This window comes from Pinus tabuliformis, chromosome X, assembly GCF_031772625.1.
Source record: "Pinus tabuliformis cultivar Carrire ecotype Pingquan chromosome X, CPIR1, whole genome shotgun sequence".
In the NCBI taxonomy this organism is placed as follows: domain Eukaryota; kingdom Viridiplantae; phylum Streptophyta; class Pinopsida; order Pinales; family Pinaceae; genus Pinus; species Pinus tabuliformis.
The window spans coordinates 993,534,879-993,541,218 of NC_142308.1; positions in this window are offsets into that span (position 1 = coordinate 993,534,879).

Consider the following 6,340-nt stretch of genomic DNA (forward strand, 5'->3'; position numbering starts at 1 on the left):
ACCAGGTTAGTGGAACTATTAATCGTGCAGGCGCGATGACGAGGATAACAAAGAAACAGGGGTGCGACGTCGGCGCGTCTGTTCTGAATTAAACCGCGACGAGGGTGAAAATGAGTAGAATCAAGGCAGAAAACTCCCAAACCAAAGGTAGAAAGTATTTTAACAGTTAAGACACTTCCCAGATGGACCCAGGAAGGCTACAAGCAGAAAAACAATCCCCAAAACTCGAAAAGAGAGAAAAATCAAATTCAAACACAAAAAGTGGACACAAGAGACAAAAGGCTGCTCCCCAGCGGAGTCGCCAAATTGTTGGAGAGGTAAATCCCCCCTACGGATAGAGGCGATCCCTACTAGCCCAGCAAGGGTCTAGCAACAATCAGTCAATGCTACTACGCATGTTCCTAATTGCAATTAAACAAGAGGTAAAGAGCACCTACTTGGATTCCAGTGCTGTCGTTTGACGAAGAGATGCCGCCTTCGCTCCTTTGCTTTGGCTGGTCATGATCCTTCACGATCTCTGCGAATAGACACCTGCATACACGAAGAGGAAACAAACACAAGCGTGAAATCTAATAAAAGCAACCATACATCAGTGAGAAAAGATGTAATTCACATTTAACCATTGCATAGACAAATGAGAATGGAACAATAATAGCAGTCATCTATTATTAATCAAATAGGGAAGAGTACAACCAAATGTTCTGACGTCGGTAACCTTTTCAGGAGGGGCCGGTCAGCAAGTGTCTCAAGCATTCACTTTTGGAAATGATTCTCCCAAGACAAGCAAGTCTCTCTCTCACACAAGCAACACAAAACAACCTTCCCTAAGCAATCAATCACTTCCACACCTAGCACACCAAATACCTATAGTAGCAGCAATCTGAGCACTATAAGCTCTATACAATCCAAGCTATTCCAAAACTAGCTGCTCATGGTAATGGTGGAAGTTTATATAGGAGAAGGAGCCTCCTAAAAGGGTGGAAGGATGAGCTTATCCTCAAGGGAAATGGTTGCAAAGGGTCAAACAAACATGCCATAGAAGGGAGTCGATACTCACAAAGCCAACAACCAAGCCTGGAGTTATCTGGAAGGCTGGCTATTGGAACAAATTCGCCCAAACAGGATCAGCGCGGATTATAAGGTAACTGACGCGCTGATGTCGCGCCTCGATAACGGGGAAAGTCGTGTCAGCGCGACCAAATACAAAGGAGAGGTGCGCTGGCTCATAAAATGCGACCAGTGTGGAAAAGTGATGTTCTTCCGCGCTGGCAGCGCACTGAATACACTACAATCTGCCAGTCATCGCGGATATTTTAGAAACAGACGTGCTGATGAGGAAAACTTTGGAAAAGTGGGTTTTGGGCCAGTTCAGAAGGCATGAACTTGATTATTGTGAATTCTCGACACAGTAAGGTGACTGATAGGGAGACAGTGACAAATTACTGTGTAACACCTCGTTCTACTCTTTATTGGCGAATACAGACCCTGTCGACAAGCTGGGACAAGAACTCCTAAACATGCATATATAAGGACAGGAACTGGGAACAGTTGACTCTACGCACTGAAGGGACACAAAGTCTCTTTCCAATGACCCTTACTAGTTGAGTTGGGTAGAGGAGAGGTAGGAAGTAGCTCTGGAACGATTATCTGGTCTCCCCTAAGGCTAAGATCACCTCCTAACCCTTGTACGATTAGACGGTATCACCTAACTAAGGCAGGTATACCTCCTAACCCTTGTACGATGAACCTGTCTCAACTAACCTAAGGCAGGTATACTATATCTATAGCCGGGATAAACTAACTGGGTGAAACACCTGGATGCGTAAGCAGGCTCGACTGTTAAGGACCGGCAACGGGGCTCGACTGATAAGGAGAGGTCCGGCAGGGTGAGGTAACGAACGCTCGACTAAAAGGCTGCCATCGCCCTTTTTTTTACTTATTTGAGAGGCCAATAAGTAAATTGAAACTTTAGTTGCTCGACCATAAGGTCTGTCAGGGGCTCGACTGATAAGGAGAGGATGCGCAAGTAGGCTCGACCATAAGGATGCGTAAGCATGCTCGACTGTTAAGGAGAGGGAGAGGTGTCGTTAGGTCGCTTGACCATAAGGGATGGAGTCACTCACTATTCATATGGTGAGGGATTTATCGCTCGACCATAAGGTCCGGAGGTGCTCGACCATAGGACCTTTAGGTGCTCGACCATAAGGATGCATAAGCAGGCTCGACTGTTAAGGAGAGGACCTTTAGGTGCTCGACTGATAAGGAGAGGATGTGTAAGCAGGCTCGACTGTTAAGGAGAGGACCTTTAGGTGCTCGACTGATAAGGAGAGGATGCGTAAGCAGGCTCGACTGTTAAGGAGAGGACCTTTAGGTGCTCGACTGTTAAGGAGAGGGCCGCCATCGAGAGGATGCGTAAGCAGGCTTGACTGTTAAGGAGAGAACTGGTAGGGGCTCGACCATAAGGGACGGAGTCACTCACTAGTCATATGGTGAGGGTGCGTTAGCACACTCGACTGTCCAGGAGAGGGATTTATCGCTCGACCATAAGGTTCGGAGGCGCTCGACTGTTAAGGAGAGGGCCGCCATCGTCGCCATCGATTTATCGCTCGACCATAGGGATGGAGTCACTCACTATTCATATGGTGAGGGTGCGTTAGCACACTCGACTGTCCAGGAGAGGGATTTATCGCTCGACCATAAGGTCCGGAGGCGCTCGACTGTTAAGGAGAGGGCCGCCATCGCCGCCATCGAGAGGAGAGGGGCTCGACCGTTAGCCCCCCCACCCAATAAGTAAATTGAAACTTTAGTTGCTCGACTGGTAAGGAGAGGACCGGCAGGGTGCGTAAGCACGCTCGACTAATAAGGCCGCCATCGGCTCGACTGATAAGGAGAGGAACTTTAGTTGCTCGACTGGTAAGGAGAGGACCGGCAGGGGCTCGACCATAAGGGAGAGGACCGGCAGGGTGAGCCTGTCGAACTCTCGACTAAAAGGCCGCCATCGATGGAGTCACTCATTCTGATGCCCACCACCCAATAAGCATCAAGGATAGCACACTCGACTGTTAAGGCCACCATCGGCTCGACTGTTAAGGAGAGGGCCGCCATCATGCCCCCGGCAGGGTGAGGGATTTATCGCTCATCCATCATATGGATGAGGGTGAGCCTATCGAACTCTCGACATATGGGAGAGGTACGTGGGAGGTCCGTTAGGGGCTCGACTGATAGGTATGCATAAGCAGGCTCAACTGTTAAGGAGAGGACCTTTAGGGTGCGTAAGCATGCTCGACTAATAAGGATGCGTAAGCAGGCTCGACTGTTAAGGAGAGGACCTTTAGGTACTCGACCACAAGGGAGAGGACAGGTGCTCGACCATAAGGATGCGTAAGCAGGCTCGACTGTTAAGGAGAGGACCTTTAGGTGCTCGACTGTTAAGGATGCGTAAGAAGGCTCGACCATAGCCCCCCCACCCAATAAGTAAATTGAACCTTTAGGTGCTCAACCATAAGGTCCGTCAGGGGCTCGACTGTTAAGGAGAGGGAGAGGAGAGGGAGAGGAGAGGAAACGAGCAACTCTCTTTTGGGGTAGGGGCCCCAAAAGGGAGGTCCATCAAGGTGCGTAGCACGCTCGACTAATAAGGCCGCCATCGGCTCGACTGGTAAGGAGAGGAACGAGAAGAACTAATAAGGCCGCCATCGCTCGACTAACAGGAGAGGAATTCTATATGTCATTATGACAGATATTATATATGTCATTATGCCATCTCCTACCTCTCCCTCCCACCTTTTGGCCTTTCAATCTCTCCTTACCTTCCAAGAGAACCCAGCGTATCAGTTCTCAATTCTACCCTACCTACCCAACTAGCGAATAACCTACCTATCTCTATCAAAGTGCCTCTCTTCTTCTTTAAGGAAGGTTGATACTTACATCCAGAAGGTTGAGGCCCCCCATCTAGTTGGACACCATAGCTTAAATTGTTGGGAACTACCCATACCTTTTGGTTTTTCTTTATGGATGGAGTTATAAGGGTAATGCCCAGAGCAGAGCTAGTCTTTATAATCTTTTGATGCTTCTTATCACTTCGTGCCTTTTGAGGGCGATTAGGTTTTTTTCTTTTATATATTAACCTACCTAACCATGTAAGTAGATGATGCCTAAGCTTCTATCCCATCTCAGTTATTGGTAAGCGTGCATAATTGGTAATATGGTCGAGTGATAGTGGTAATTGGCCTTCCCCTTGCTTCACTATAGAAAGGGTTATGGGTTATATACGTCCCCTTTTCTACGCCCCTTCCCCTACGTAGTTATCACACGGGGGGAAAGATCATAGCAATTAGGATATTCTCTGGGTTCTCCTGCTCGAACCAACCCATCCAGAGATATACACATATATGAATACATATACGAAGATAGATAGGTCTCGTTGAGCGGGCAAGAGCGGGCCTGGGACTTATAAGCAGATAGACACGAGGTAATCTCATTGAGCCGGTGGTTGCTTGGCCATGCAAAGATAGAAAAGTGGTTGAGGGTAGTTGACTTCCGATTAGAGCATCCGACCATCCTTTTTCTTGTTAGCGGGCCCTTGTCCAATCCTTCTGGTCGGGAGGAGCTATTACAATCTGTCTGGCCAGGTAACCGGTTGCCCTACTTTTTGAGTAGTCTGCCCTACTTCTTTTAGTAGGGAGTCACTTACAGCTATTTGGTTTCACCCATTGGGAGGACGGTAATCCCAACGATAATGAACTTGCTGTCGGGGAGATTCATCGCGTTCACTCTACCCGAACTCTAATCCGGCGGCGGGTAGTATTTTCTCTAGTTGGATGCCACCCGTACAGCTGCTGAGGATTAGAAATTCTATTTCGTTTAGGCAGCTAATTAATATGTTGACTCATTTGAGAATCTTATTGAATTCCTATCATTGTGGGTGAAGGATGGGACTTTTTTGAGCTCCTCATACCGGTAGGCAGCTCCTCTCAAATGGATGGGCTCCATCCCACAGGGCCAGCTAATACACTAATGATTTGCCGCTATCCCGCCCCCACACCGGTTGAACTCCTTTCTGTTAAGCAGGGTTGCTTCGTGTTGCAGGGTTGAACTCCTTCCCGATGGTTTATTGAACTTGGAGCTTTCTTTCCTGTCCTACCTAATAAGAATTGAGGAAAGAATGAACGAATGACCTTTAGGGGTACACTCTCCCTCATCTACCACTACCGGAGGTTTGAATTATTATCCCCTAGTTCTTCTATATTACAATTATTTATGCTTGAGAATGTATCTTATTACTTTGAGTTTTGGTTGACTGCCGAGGGGATAGGAGGCAGGGCAGGGATGCTCAGCGGGAAGGAATGGTACATGCGGCGCCGGTTCCATTGACAACATGCTCGGATCACTGGATAACGAATCTTTCTTGGCCTGGTATCTATGACCATCTTTTGCTTCTATTGCCATTAGGAAAGAAACATCCCAGTTCACTAGCCAGCTTATGGGATGGGATCCACTTGATGCTAGGAAGCATTAAACGGTCTGGGCTCACTTTAGATTATTGAGCAAGGGCCTCCGAAGGATCACAGGGCAGGAGAACTTGAATTAAGACTTAGAACATACCCTGAGTTCCCACCACATCTTTTGAGCAACTACTTTATATGATATTTAGGCGCTACATTACTTACTACTTTTGTTATATCACCCATATATATATCTATATGAAAGTTAGACTGTTACGGGGCCCAACCTAAACATAGTCTCTTTTATTACTTACGAGGGAACACCATGAGTCACCTCCGGGGGAACACCTTGACATACTCTTTTAGCGGCTTGTACCTACATTTATGTTATTTAGTACCTACTTTACCTACTATTAGCTGTGGTACCTTAATCATTGTGGTACCTTACTAACTGTATTTCCTATTTCTTCTTATTTAGCAGTGGGAACTCGAGCTACGGGAGCAGTGGTACTTCTACTTTCACTTTTATCGATAGATTACGAATCAGTTCGACCTATAGATACCGGTAGTTTGTCGCTACAGGAACTGCTATCTTACCTATATAAACCCTACTACCATAATAATATACATATTGGGAACTTGAATATGAGACACCTAGAATTGATTAGAGGTATGTAGAAGTATGAATTTTTTAGACTATTTTGATACAGTACAGGCCTACCCAACTAGAATAGAACCACAGGAAAGGAAAGGTCCGGAGGGCTTGCGCTTCTGAGGGCAAGGGAGCCACCACTTTGAGGGAGGAGTCTCCACTTAGGCACCGTTATCACATATATAATATGAGAACACGTACGCACCCCCGTTAGGAATAAATAAAGAAGTATGTTCTTAATATTCTA